Source organism: Ambystoma mexicanum, chromosome 1p (genome assembly GCF_040938575.1).
Source record: "Ambystoma mexicanum isolate Mex_15411 chromosome 1p, UKY_AmexF1_1, whole genome shotgun sequence".
Classification (NCBI taxonomy): domain Eukaryota; kingdom Metazoa; phylum Chordata; class Amphibia; order Caudata; family Ambystomatidae; genus Ambystoma; species Ambystoma mexicanum.
In genome coordinates this window covers 1,368,351,567-1,368,367,105 of record NC_090921.1, presented here as the reverse complement: position 1 = coordinate 1,368,367,105, position 15,539 = coordinate 1,368,351,567, and positions in this window count along the sequence as shown.

Below are 15,539 nucleotides of genomic sequence, written 5' to 3'. Positions count from 1 at the left end.
CATGTATATGTGACACTATTAACAATATGGATATTTGGATGGAGAGACCTTCCTAAAAAGTATAGTTCTGTATAACCAAAATCTGGTAACTGTACTGTAAATGAGATGACACCAACAGAAACAGAGATGAGTATAAACAACAGAGTTTAATCGCTTCAAGCCATCCCAGTTTCTGTGCAGAAGTGAGCAATTTACAACAAGGAAAGCAGGTATTTTATGCATTCCAGTTTACATGTGTTCTGCTATGAAATGCCATGTCATAGATGGTTTACAGGTCGATGCTGAGCATAGGGTTTTCTGTGAAACCATACATTTCCGTCAGTGTTTTCATGCCTTTACATTCCAACTTTCTGACCTAACAAGATAAAAGACTGGTCTCACTCTTCTCACTGAATGGAAACATTCCTACCAACATTATCCTTTGTTTTCATGACCGAGGTTTACTGTGTAGTGGCATGTTTTTACAGTTTATTTAAGATAACCCTTTCCTGGTACAAAAACAAACAGAACAGAGAAGAACAGAACATGTCCTGTGTCATAATATATCCTTATTATTAGTACGTGCATTTGTGAGACCCACGCAATCAAAAGCCGCAGACAAAAATATTTGATTGTGCCTGGTTCAGCCTGTGCAAGGTCCAATGCTGTAATAACAATGAGCTTATTTCTTTGCAACGACATTCTCAGAACACTTGTGCAGTGATTCAGTGCAGCTCCAAATAGGGGATTTTGCAAGATGGAGGGAGTGCATGAAAAAAATGGGGGAGTTTAGGGCTAATCTGAATAAATGCATTTTCACAAACCCTCCTCTTAGCCTAAGCAAAGCCATATTTTTATACATCATCAAATGCATGTATATCGATATTCATATATATGTGAATTTCCATTACCTGCATAATTAGTGCATTTGTCTCATTCCAAAGGGACAAGCATCCAGGTTCCAGAGCTCTTGAACAGTACTGGCATAGCATAAATCCTGAAGTAGGTAATCAGCAACAACAATAGAGAATGGCAACAGTGATCAAAGCATGGACAGAAAGTATTTCCCAACCCATGTGGTAAACAATTTCCAAGTACCGATGTTCCAGCTAGGTTTGTTAACATGAATTTTGGACCCCAATGTGTGCAACCTCTTAATAGCCTGAAACATAATAGGGGATACATCTGCTATGTAAACGCAGCAAGATGACCCAACCATTTTACTAACCCGTCATCTTACAGCTAAAATTGTGTCCAATACTATCCTATTCTGAATGGCAACCAACCTAATATCTCTCTGTTCTAATGTCATATTGAATAGTATATTGGTTGTCTCATTAATCATACTTTCTAACACTCGTGCCAACCTTCTAATGTCTCTGGAGTTTATTGCCGGGCTCCAAAAAGTAACTATCGCTTTTGACACATCCCCTAATATTTGGCCAGTTGTATCATCATCGATATCCCGCCTAGGACGGTGTTTCAATATTTCTAAAGTTGACGTCAAGTAAACCCCTGGTAACAATATGCCTAAGCAACATGTTACTTTCCAGTCTTTGGGTAACCATGGATATGCTTGCTTCCCACAGACAAAGTAGATTGATCCCCTAATGTGCAAAGGCATTGTTTCTTTCACCAAAACTGCATTATTCATACATTTGTCATATGTACCCATGTACCTAGAACCTTCCTTACTCAGACAAAAGGGTGCAGTGGTAGGATTATTGTTAATTGTGTATGCTGGAGGAGTTGCTTCCCTATTCCCTATTGGTGACATTTGAAACAATATCACTGATTGGTATGGCCTAGAATTCCTGTCTGTGCATCTGGTAGAGGCAGTGTTGGTAGTGCTCCTGGTAGCAAACACAGAGCATCCCAAAGGTAGTCGCATCTGCTGATCAAAAGTATTTATATTTGTCCCATCTTCAAAGTTACCTGTGGTACTGTCATTCCATCTACCAAGAAACATGGCCCTAAAGGATGCATAGCAAGCAGTGGATAATGGGAGAGGATATATGTACCATCCTAACCCTTTCTCACAATGTTGTGGAATGTTTGAACATACCCAACAATTGGTTTTGTTCAGCATTGCATGCGTATCATTCATTATTCTTATGAAGGTGTTATTGAGATATCCCTCTCGGTGTTCAAGATCAAGGGGATGGAGTGTGTATGTGTGTGCATAGAAAAGAGACATAGGGCCCAATAACGAGTCTGGCGGGTTGTCGTCGGACTTGTAATACTTTACCAGCACCTGACTTCCCGGTTCCACTGGGAGATTCCAAGACTGGCGGCCAGTGAAGTCAGGCGCCTGTTACATGTAAGTCCCCATTCTCATAGAGTCCCATAAGACTCTATGGGAGTGGGGACACAGAAGCACCAGCACCGTTGCTAACAGTGCTGGTGCTTCTGTGACCGTTCTGCCTACCATGGCCGCTGCAACCGGCAGCGTCAGATCTGTCGGGCACAGCGACTCCGGCTGGCAGACTCAGAGTTTGCCGATCTGGAAACAAGGGTGCTGGTGAGCTTACAGGCACCCTTGTTTCCGGACCGGCAAACTTATAATGAGGCCCATAGTAGTGGAGCTGACCGTAGGCAATAGTGAGCTAAGGGGGTGTGAGCTCTCTAAAATCATAAATAATAAGTATGATACATGCAACAATAGCTATAATCACACATTTATCTCTAGTTGACCACAGTCATTTGGACCTGGTCATTCCAGTGGCAAAACTTTCAATTTCATCGCTTCTGCGTACCCCAAACAGAGGCATAGTCTTTCAGTGTCCATTAAGAAACCTCACTGATATAGGCTTTATACGTTCCTCCATGGGTGGCACCTGACCATGTAGCCTATCTTGCTTGGAGTCTTCTTTTCCCTTCCCCCCTCTACCTCCAGGCATCTTTGGGGATTATGGAGGAACATCATTGGTTTCTTGTGGGTGCAGTACTAAAAAATACCTCACTTTCCTTCTTTCAAGAAGTCCTTCCCTAGCTATTTGCGTGGTTGAAGATTGTATATGCTCACCTGAGGCATAGAGTGATCCTCGAACAGTGTGTCAGTGGTTGGCAAAGATGAAACATCTGGCTGCTTAAAATTTGGGTTAGTGTATTCTCTGTCACTGAAAGGTATGTGCTGAGGAACATATTTGTGTTCTGAAACAGCTACCCCTTGCTTTACCCATCTGCCATAAGGCAAAGATACTCATTTCAGATGTGCTGTATGTATCCAGTTCTTCTTCCCTTCTACGCGCACAGCAGTCTGGGTGGCCAATAAGACCTGGAGTGGGCACTTCCGGGCAGTTCAAGGCTGGATTTCTGCTGGAAGTCTTTCACCAGGCCGAATGGTGTAGCCAGGACCCACATATCGATCAGGCAACGCTTCTCGTACCTGTTGGTGAATCAAACACACGTTTTGAGTCAACTGGTTACAATAGTCTACCAATAATGGATACTCAATCTCTGACAATTTTTCGGCCTGGGCACATTCCACACTTTAGCAGGTCTCCCCATCACAATCTAATATGGGGACAGACATGTTTTTGCTTGGGCTGCCATTCTCATTGACATTAAGGCTAATGGTAGGGCTTCAGTCCATTTTAGCAGGCTGTGTGCACATATCTTAGCTAGTTTATTCTTCAGGGTACAGTACGACGAATGGAGATGCTTCACGGAATTACATTCCTTTCGTATCTGTAATCCCTCACACACGTACTTGGTGACTAATGCTATAAAGTGTGAACCATTGTCTGACCAGATCGCCCTTGGTAAACCAAAATGGAAAAAGTACTCATTTAGCATTACCTTTGCTGTTGACATTGCAGTGTTATCTTTCAGAGGGAAAGTTTCAGCCCATTTGCTAAATGTGCAAACTACCACTAGAATGTATTTAACGTTCTGACATATTTCCATTTCAATGAAATCAAAGTTTATTATATCGAAGGGCATGGAAAGTGGACTAAAGCTGCCCTTAGGTACTGGTGTTCCTTTCCCATTGTTGTGCTGTAAACAGATCATGCAATTCTTGACCAGGCGGTCTACTATTTTGGGTATTTTGGAGTTCCTCCATACCGGATCTCGGTGTTTACAAATTCCTTTTGTGCTTATGTGGGCTGGGCCATGGTCACTATAGCTTGAGCATATGCATTTGGTAACATCTATCTCTGTCATGGTCAACCCAGCAACCTACCTTATCTACGCCGTCTTGTCCTGAGCCCTACTCTTTGATTTCTTTGACTGTGGTCTCGGCCTGAATCTCCTTTACATATCCAATGTCCTCTTTCATCAACCCACTGTCAATGACCCATGCAGCAGGACCGAATACGTACATTCCAGACTGTAAGTCTGTGGCTGTTTGGTTGTCAATTTGGTCTGGAAAAGCATTGCCTTTCCCAATACTGTCAGTGATTTTCTGGTGGGCTGCACATTTAATTATTGCTAGCTGTACAGGTAATGCGAGTGCTGATAAAAGTTGCACTATTAAGGGACCATGGTGAATGTTGGTGCCATGGGATGTCAGAAATCCCCTTTCAGCCCATAGTGTCCCAAAATTGTGACCCACACGAAAGACGTATTGTCTGTCTTTATAGTTACTTTCAACCCTTGAGATACCTCACAAGCTCGAGTCAGGGCAATTATTTCTGCTGCTTAGGCAGAGTTGTAAGGAATCCACCTAGTTTCTACCACTGTATCTAGTGTGGTGATTGCATAGGCAGCAGTAGAAGTGCTGTCCTGAAGTTTAAAGCAAGAACCATGACAAAATCTTTCTCCATCTGAGGATGGCAGAGGTGTGTCAGTCAAATCGATTCTTCCTTTTGTTTCATTTTTGGTGATAAAAATGCAATATTCCTGCATTAAAACAGCCAAAGCACAACTATCTATGTCATGCACAAATAACACAAACTCTTTAGTATAATTTGGTGTTCCCAATAATGGCATGGAACACAGAGCAGTTATGAGCATATAAAAAGCATCTTGACAAGCTGCATCCCAATACAGAGGTAGAGCTACATCTTTTTTCATTTGTGCTAACAATGGCTTAATAAAAAGGGAGACATTCGGAATCCATTGCCTGCGATAGGAAGTCATCCCGATGAAAGTTCCAAACACAGTTTGTGTGTTTGGAACCTCCATGTCAGAGATATCTTGTATTCTTTCAGGTGCAAGACGCCTACCCTCCTCTGACAGGAGGTATCCTAAATAGGCAGCCTCCTGTTGACATGATGGAATTTCTTCAAAGAAGCCTTTTGACTTTTGTTAGCCAACTGTGTTAAAAACAACACAGTGCCCTCCTTTCAGGCTTCCTCAGAATCCATGGCAATAAGTAGGTTAATGTACTGTATCAATGTGCAAAGTGAAGGTAATTCTAATGTGTCCAGTTGTTCCTTGAGGGTCCTACTATAAATGCTTGTGCTTTCAGTGTATCGTAGGGGTATTCTAGTGAATGTAAACGACAACCCCACCAGAGTAAAGGTTTTTAAGTACCTACTGTAAGCATGTATTGGTATGCTCAAGAATGCATTCTTTAAATCTACCACAGAAAAATGAGTGGCCTGGGCAGGAATCACAGTCACAATAGTTGTGATGTCAGGTGCAATGGGACAAACAATTTTATTGATGGCCCATAAATCAATTGCAAAATGGTAAGCAGGCAGTGGGTTGTCATCCTTCTTGTACACAGGAAGTATGCAACTGTTACAAGTGCTACACGTAATCCATTCAATGACGCCTGTATGTACAAGATCTGAAATTATTATTTTCACTGTAGCTTTGCCGTCCACTGAAACCTTGTACTGTGTTATGCATGGTAATGTGACATTTTGCTTTAACTGAATGCGTACTGGTTCAACATCAAGGATTCCCACGTCATTATTACTAAGAGTCCATAAATGAGTGAGTACACTGCAATTCACTGGGTAGTGGAAGTGCTAACAACTGAGATGTAGAAGTGTGCTGCAGTGAAATAGTCAATTATACACAATCAGGTGAGCAGTAAATACCAGCATATCATTTCTTCATTAAATTCAAACTTAAAAAATGTTCACCACAGTTCGTTGTCTATAGAAAAGGACATGCATCATTGAATGGTCTGAGAGAAATAGGTACCGGCGTGGAGACCGGAATCATTACAGGTGTGCCGGCAAACCCTACAGAAACATTTAGTTGCCCTGACCAAGGAATATCTAGAACCTATAGGTGATCAATGGAGCACATTGTGCACCATTATCAACTAAATAAGTGTGTGACCTATCCCCAACTTTCATTGTAACATAGGGTAATTTTTGATTCACAGGGATAGGGGTATGTTCCAGGCCCTGTATTGGGCTGTACTAGTCAAAGAATATGTCATCATATGTGTAGTCTTTGGAAAGATAATTCTGTGAGGGAGTGTTATCGAAAATGTTGGTGGGCTTATTTGGGTGTTGCGTGTCTGTATTTGTTGTATTATTGCTGAACTGCGGAGGCTGAAAAAACTGGCTTCTGTTCAGACCTTGCATGCCAATATTACATCCTCTTCCTCATCTTGTGTACATTGTTTCCCCTTCTACTGGAGTATTGGGCATTGCTCCCTCCAGTAGCCTTCCTGCTTGCAGTAGGTGCACTGGTTCTCATTCACTATCCCAGTGTGTTGCATAACCCGTATCCTATTTGGGGCATATCCATGCGGTCCCCTGGCTAACTGCTGTAACAACACTCTAGTCTTCAGATGTACTTTTATCTTTTCTATCCTTTCCTTCTCATTGTTAACTATGTTCTCATAATACTGTGCCATCAGCAGTATCTCGGAAGGTGTCTTTGTTTGCCAGGCACTCTCTGAAGCCGTGATTTGAGACTGAATTACGGGGAAGAGAGCACATACAAACTTCTCAACAAACAATCTCTTTCCCGATTTAGTGCTCAAATCTTGTCTGCTGTAGTCAGCAAATACCTGCTCAAATCTATTGAACTACTCTGCTGCCCCCTCAGATTTCGCTTACATGCACGCTGTTAATTTGTCCCATCTAATCCTTTTCTCTGGAGTTTAGCGAGGATGGTATTAGATAATGCAAATATTTTCTCTGGAGGTTTCTCACCTGGTTTTTCTGTATGTCGGCAGCCAGGAGTTCTGGCTATGTTCCCCCCAATGCCCAGTTATCATCTATGTTCCTGATTTGCTTCCATAAATCGGAAGGTAAAATGATGGGAAATAACAAATATATATCTTTTAAGATAGAAACTGAAGAATCCAAGACGGACTGTACTTCGTTATAGAACCCGGTGAGGTTCTTCCTATTGACTGGGATGGAGAGCTTAATCATGTTAACTTCTTGTCTGGTAAAGGGGACATATACAAATTGTTCAATATAGTGTGTGGCAACTGTTCTAGCAAGCACATAACCATTGGCTGGCTCCTCTATTTGTGGGATGAGTATCAAAGGCACCTCTCTCATGGGCATCTGAGCAGTGGTCTTTTGAATCCTATTGTTGAGCTGTAAAGCTAAATTGAGAGGCAGGGAAGTGAGTGCAGTGTCATCTGTGAAGATGCGCTTATATTTTATCCTAACGTCAGCTGTACAATACCATTTCCTTTTAATGCATTTGTCTTGTAGATATGTAGCCATTATTTGTAATATCTGTTTCTGAATGGATGGGGAGTGTTGCTTAAATGTGTCACGGATCTCCATAGGGGAAAGTGATGTATTAGAAATCCATCTAAAAGCGTCTCTAAAGATGATGCACTTTTCTGCAGTATCTCCATCGTGTTTGGGGACAGTGATTTTCTGAATCAATGTGTTGTTTATTAAAGGACAAGATATTCCTAAAGCATCTAGCTTTGCTATCTGTAGTTCATGCAGCTCCTCCTTAAAGCTCAGATAGGTGATGATGTGTGTCTTCTATCGTATTGATGGTGCATGCTGAATAATGTAAATGTTGCAATTCTCTGGGCACTGTGGTATCAGTGAGTTTGCACCATTCTCGAGCAAATGTTTTTCCCATGTGTTCTAAAAAATATTTTCATTCAGGAGTATGGTAGTCAGTCAACATATGTGAGACATTAACATATGTGAGTTAATTCAGTCCCTTCCAGTATATAGTCTTCTGCTGTTACTTCTAACCTTGCCTTTTTATTCTCTGTCAGTGCGCTACAAAGCCCTGCTCTCTGAACACTCAGCAGGCGTGAATATTGCAAAAGAGGGGTATTGGATTTGGAAGTGGCATGGAAGCTACGTGGCACAGATTTAAGGAGCTCCAGCGTGGGAGGTGAAGCAGGCCAAGAGGCGGTGTCGGGTACATGTGGAACTGGTCGAGGCACCACCGGTACATAGGGAGGTGGTGCAGTTGGATGTTCTCTTCTTTCACTCAATAGTGCATCCATTAATTTATCAGCTGTATGCAGCTCTTTCGATGGGTATATTCTGCATATATCTAACTGCATTGCTCTATCTGTTGCCCTATCATAGTCTTCCTGTTGCTTTTGGTCATGCACTAAAGCCTTTTCTGTTTGGGTCATATGTTTGCGAGCTTGCTTCTGTCTAAATTTGATGCGCTGGATTGCCCCTTTGCACCAATCCCTAACCACATCAAAAGCAGTTGGCCTAGCCTTTTTCTGCAATAAAACAGACTCCAAATGCTGTATCCTTGCTGGTTCAAATGACCCAAAATCAGGCCATTGTAAATCAGGTTCATGTTTTGTCTGGCAATGCCAAAGACTATTAAAAATAATTGCTCCTAACCCATATTTAGTATACATATCATAAGAGGGAAAACATTGACGTGGGGGAAGCTGTCCATATTCTAACCCAGTGGATTGTTTTCTACAACAGCACAACATTGCCCAACAAGTGTGCATTTTACTGAACCTAGCATTTTACAGAAAAGGGTATCTCTCACATGGGAAATTATTTTGCAAATTATTTTTGTACAACCAACTAGAAACAGGCTCACCTGATTCCAATCAAGACAATCATCCCCCATCAATTGAAATCCATGCCTGGTGGTCTTCAAAAAGGTGAAACAAGGGAGGAAGGGCTTGACTTTCCGCTGGAGGGAGAGCTAATACCAAGCTGTCTGAGTTTTCTTAGCTATGTGTGTCTTGAAGGAGAGGTGTTTTTCGATGGGGAACCTGGGAGACTTGGCACAGGAGGTGGGCTTGGGTGTGGAGCCCTCAGAGTTCATGGTTGATAGTCAGGTCTTTATGTCTGGGTGCACAGTGTTGTTGGTGAGGAGTAGGAATTCGGTCTTTGAGGGGTCGAGCTTCAAGTATGCACTGGACAACCAACACTGAACCAGCAAGAAGCAGGTTTTGAGCCTATGGATGTCCTTGAAGGAGTTGATCTTGAGGTATAGCTGTGAGTCGTCACATGATGAAAAGGTCTATGGGACTTTGAAAGCTAATGCAGTGTTTCATCTGTGCATAGTATTTCCAGTCAGTGCAATGAAAGTGATCAAATCCTGCATTTTGTGTGATTTTAAAACTGGGCACACATGGCACTACATTTTTTTCTTTGCACAATCAAGTGTGAGAAAAACTTGTCTGCATACTTAAAGTGTGAAACTCCTTTGGGGCAACCCAGTTACTACAGAGCAGGAAAATCAATGCTTGCATGTAAATCTGAATGTTGCTGAATAGGAATCCTCTCCACACCAAGTCCAGGATATTATATCTTCTTCAAACAAAATTATCAAGCGTAACTTTTTGATCAGTGGACACCTCGGATACCTTAAGGTATCCGATCCTACTAGGAAGAACCATTTTCCAGAATAATGGCTAAGCATATCCTTGCTGTGTGGATCTAGCCTATAGCATTATTTAGCAAGGTCATTTAACAACCTAGCTTTTAGGCAGATTGCTGAAGCAAGACACATATGGCTGTACTATATAAACTGGTTTAAGCATTTGGTTTGGTTGCAGTAAGTCAGAGAGATATATTTCAGTCCAAAATGAAGCCTTGGAATACGCTACAAAAGAAATTTCACAGACTCTGATACAGTCACAAAATCGGCTGTGCAGCAGAGAGCATTGCATAACTGTACGGAGCAACAGCTTCATCAGAGTGATGGTCCAATATTTGTGGAGGCAACATAAGCCCTCGACAGATGTGATTGCATTCCTAGGGAGCACCAATGCGCATTAGGCTGTCAGTCGCTCCACAAAGTCAGGCACATAATTCCTTTCAGACTGACCCTGGTCAAGCTGAGAAGCATTTTGCATGATAGCTTTTTGCCCTCCTTCTGCAGGGGGTTTGGGTCTACCAAACCCATCTTGAAGTTGGGGGAGGTGAAGTCCTTGAGAAAGATCACAATTGAAAATCCGATTGACTTTTTGAGACACCCACCACTCTCTCCAAAAGACTGCAGAGGGTGAGTAATTGTCTGCCTCTGGATGGGTGACATACACTTAGCACATCTCCCATCATCCTCTTTGCCTATCTGTGCAATTATGAAACTTTACACACACAAAAAGGAAATGAAAGAATTACATGGATGCTAACCACCTTTAAATGTGGGAACATGCCTTTAGCAGATTGGATCAACATTAGTGCTGACAGGCTGCATAGTACCCAAGGGAGAGTTAATCTATCTTGGGTTAGTATAACTATCTTTTGTCAAACGTATTTTCTAGTATTGCCTGCTGTGAGAAACCTGACGGTATCCTCCAACCTACTCCCTTGGGAACTTCCATTCAGGTAGCCAGGGAAGGGCCTTCACTTTTGGATCCCAACACTGGGGGGTGGACAAACGAGTGAGGGTCACCTGAGTGGAGGGTCACAAGGTGTTGGGAGGAGAATATATAAAGACGAGACATGGTATTCCCTGTTTCCCAATTGTACATCAGCACCCTCTCCCTCAGCCTCTAGGGGGTATTTTCAGTCTTATCCCATTTCCCCCTCCCCATTTCCAACATGTTCTGGGACGAGGAAGAGGCAACTAGGAGTTAGAGAGATTACCGTGTGATAAGCACTGTGCAGAGGAAGATGAATGGAGAGGCGTATGTTCTACCACTAACATGTCTCCTTAATAGAGTCAGGCAGGGTCAGGCACTTGACACCAACTATACACACCTGACTCCAATTGACCTGCAAATAAGGTATAAAAGGCAGAGTTCTGCCAGAGTAAATGAGCGAACTGGCGTTCCCGGATGGATCGTGGGAGGCAGGGAACAGGAGGGTGCAGATTGGAGAGTCCGAAGGAACCAGAGGAGAATGGGATGCCAGGATGCTGACCTGGTGTGTCAGAGGGTTGCAGTGTGTCGAGGGAGCTGTGTCTCCAAGGAGCCAGATTGGGGAAAGCTGTGCCTTGTTGGCCGTATCCAGGCCAGTGCTCATTCCCCTGGGTCCGGTACAAGTCCCAGGGCTGCCTGAGGGGCAGGTGGTGAGAGCCTGACCACGCCACACACATCCTGAGGAAACTGCCCGCAAGCAGTGCGTTGCTTGTGAGTTTCATGAGAGAGAGAAACTCAGTAGCGTGTGGGTGGCTGTAGCGGGAGCAGTAGCAACGGAAGGTGCAAGCGGCTTGATAATAGAAAAGCAAAAGAAAGTAAAAGTAAAAGGAGTATGAGTGGCGCGAATGCCGGAAAAAACAGAAACAATCAGTTGTGAAGGACAAAAAGAAAAGAGAGGGTGCGAGCAACCCGGAAGAAAGAAGGAAAAGTGAGAAGGTGTGAGCAACATGAAGCGAACAGAGAGAAAGTGTGCAAGAGGCACAACAAGGCAAAGGAAATGTGCAAGAGGCACGACAAGGCAAATGAAGTGGCCAAGATGTACGGCAAGGTAAAGAGAGGGTGCAAGAGGCATGGCAAGACTAAGAAAGTGTGCAAGAGGCACGGAAGGACAAAATGGTGAAGAAGGAAAGGGTGCAAGCAGCACAGAGCGGCAAAAGGTGCCACAAGGTGTAAGGAGATGGGCCAGGAATCAGAGTGGTTGTGCACAGGGAGGAGCAAAAGCCCTGCATTCTCGAAATTCTCTGTTACCACCTCGGTGTTGACCAAAGAAGGTGTACAGTGCCATTTGATAGAAGGCAGGAAAAGGGGGAGCTACACGGAGAGTGAAGTGGGAGCACAATCCTCCAAAGTGAAGGGAAGGCTGTTGGGACCTCACCTTAAAGAACTGTGCTCTGAGAGGTGCATCCTGACAAGGTGAACGTTTAATGTTTTGTGTTTGTGCACTTTTAAGTGAACTTGGTGATAAAATAGGGGCCTGGGCTTCGGCAAGGGAACCCTGAGAGGCCCAAAGGAATCCATGAGAGACATTGCTGAAAAGAGAGAGGCCTAGACTTGAGAAAGGGACCCCGAGAGGCCTAAAAGGAACTGTGACTCTTTTCTTTGGAACCATAGGGATCAGAGCTTGGGGAAAGGAACCCCCAGAGAGCCAGAGACTACATTGTCCTGCTACAAGAGCCCTACATAGGAGATCCCAAGGGCACCCCCTTTTGCACTGAACTATTTATAAACTGGCAGAACTAAAGCTGACCGTAAGGCTACCTGAAACCAGCCTTGGTTTACATTTCTTTTTGAACCACCGTTTTTCACTAAGAAGATCTAACATCACATTTAATTTAAGAGTGAGGGCAAGCATAGGTTTGGACACTGTCAGACTTTGGTTTTCGACTTACAGACATCGACGGCCCATAGAAGCATCAGTTGAGGTAATAGCCCCATTAGAGTTAGGGCCAGTTAGGCATTACACCAACCCCACAAACTGTTACCTTTGAGTCTGTGTCTCTCTCCACACAAGGCCCGCCTCACACTGCTCATTATGTTTGGAATTAGCGTTGCCTGGACATGACCTGCTTATGCAAGTTTGAATTTTGGCATTTTCTTTCAAGCTCCACCGACCGTTCTGCAGTGTTTTAGAATCGTTCTCACCCAAGCCACCGAAGCTGACACTGGATACTGTAGAAAGACTTGATTCATCAGTGTCAATTAGTTGGCTGAGTCCATTTTGTGGCGGTAGTTAGGCTGTAGTGCATTAAACCTCTGCTCTCCTCGCACCGTTGCTTGGTCAGCACATTTCTTGCAACTGAACTGCATTGTCCTGACCTTCCAGAAAAAGAAAATAGAAAGATCTTTGCGCAGTTCTTAATGGACATGCGCGGCCTGGAGCAAGCAATGACTCAAGCAATCAATTTTAGCTGTTTGATTGGCAGTACTTTATAATCTTAATTGAAGTCTACTGACCTTGAGGTCAGTAATTGTATAATGTTGTCTCCAATTTCTTTCAAGCTCGTAGTTCAGTGACCTTGTCTAAGAAAAGTCATCAGTACATCATCCAATATTGTGTTATTCTTCTTTAAACGTTGGTGTGTTAATAGGTGACAATAAAAAAACACATTATCAGGACATATGTTTAAATGCAGAACAAGGCATCCGCGAATGCTTCATGTGTGGATGCAGCACACATGTTCAAGCAGTGTTTAATTCAGTTACAGCAAGGAGAAGTAAACATAAACGTCACATAATTAAATGTAGACTCAAGTACAATGAAATTAGCAAAATAAATCGCGTACTGCTTGGCACAAATCCTTAACGGAAAGTGGTTGTGTTACGATGTGTGTTTTGTATAAATATGTGCATGCACACAAATAATTATCTCCGGGTTCTTTTGGGAGGAGGTGACAAAGGAGGACTTAACGGAGGTTGGGAAAAGGAGGAGGAAAGAAGAGTATTACACTTATGTTACAATAGTTTTCAAAACGTTGCATCACTACATGAGATACTCAGCAAGTCATAGAAAATGGCCTGACTGAAATCATGTTTGCACGACTAGAGACCCTTTTACACCCCAAACTGCCAATGAGCCTGTCCCATAGCTCGCTACACGTTACCCTTTCTCTCTGTACTGGAACGTTTCCTGCATGACTTTGGATAGTCACAATACTACCTATTCTCCTGCAGCCCACTGCTAAGCCCAACTCCTCAGTCAATAACTTACCTGTCTTTCTCCTCCCCAATATTCGCAAAAATGATAGAGCCGGTAGTCTTCACAGGATTACTAGCTACCTTGAGATTGTCTCCAATCCAAATCCACAGTGGTTACTCCACTGAAAAGGCACTGACCCACATCTTTGACTTCCTGAACTCTACTGACCGCTTCTAGGTCTCCTGCATCCTCGTCCTCCTGGATCTATCTGCTGCTCTTGACATGGTGGACCCCTCTTCTGAATACACTCTCTAACCGTGAAATCTATAAAAATGCTCATATGGTGTGCCGCCAACCTATATGGAACACTGGCACCACTAATACTAAAACTCTCGTCGTAGTCCTGCATGATCTCTCCTAGACCCACTGTTCATCACGATTTCCAACTCCTCACTCGGTAAACATATCTCCTTCTTCAGGCTCTCCTACCACCTGTTTGTGGAAGTTACCACAAACATCTCCTACTTCTGCATACTCTCAACCTATCTCTTACAGAGCATCTCCAACCGCTTTAGCAAATCCATTACAAGGTGGGACTTAACAGTCCCTGACCTTCTTTAATACCAAAGTCATCTACCACCAAGTCTCCCAACCCATCCTATTTTATCCTACACAATGTCTTTTTCCCTGACCTCATTCCACCTTCTCTTAAGGCAGGAAAACTATTGGCTGTCTTTAGCAGTTACCTGATGCTCCAATAATGTAATACCTCCACAGCCACTGCAGTTGGGATCAATCTTCTTAATAGCTACAAGATCCCCCCTAAACAAACTACTTTGCTCCACACTAGCCCATAGTCACCTTGACTACAGCATCTCAGTCCTCCCTAGTGACAGCATCAGGCCCTTTCCACCTTTTCATTTGAAAAAGGCCTGAGCTTCAGGGCGGCCTCAAACTACTTCCCCCAGATGTCAGTCAACTTTCTTATGACACAGAAATATACACCTTTCATTCATTTCGCAGCACACACATTGCAAGCTTCATTTGCTGGAGCCCTTCAGGTTGTCTCTGGGCCTCTGTGGTACCTTTTGACTCTGGTTTCTCTACATTAGCCGCTTGCTGATAAAGAAGGATGAATAGCTTTTCTGTGGATGTTTTGTGTTTCATCTACCTGCTGGTTAGCTTTCTTGTGATAATCGGCAGCTATCAACTCCTGGCTCTATTTCTTTGTTTCCATTGTAATATATGCACCCCACGGGTGCCTCAGACTGTTGTTCTCGGTTCTAAGTAAGGGGGGGGGGGTCCAACAATCATGATGAAATCGGCCCCACAAGCTGAGACGCTTCTTCAGCTGACTCTGAGCATCAAACTAGGCCACACTCATTCATCCTTTGCCACAGTTGACAAACTCTTCAACTTTACTATCCGCACGCACCTTGAACAAACTAGCCCGCTCATCTGCATGCTCCCATGGCGCCTCCATGCCAATTTGCTATCCTTCCACAACCAATTAAATGACAAACTCATTACTGTCTTCAAATATCTTCTCAGTTTGCTCCTCCGTATTCAACACCTTTCAACTACTGCTATTCTCCTACTTGCACCTTACCAGCTTCCTCAATCTGTCTCTCCTCGGCCTGTCCTGTGCACCCTCCTGCTTTTGCTCCATCTAGCTTCTTGCATCCTTCTACTGGAAATACATTGCCCAATATAAAAAAATAACAA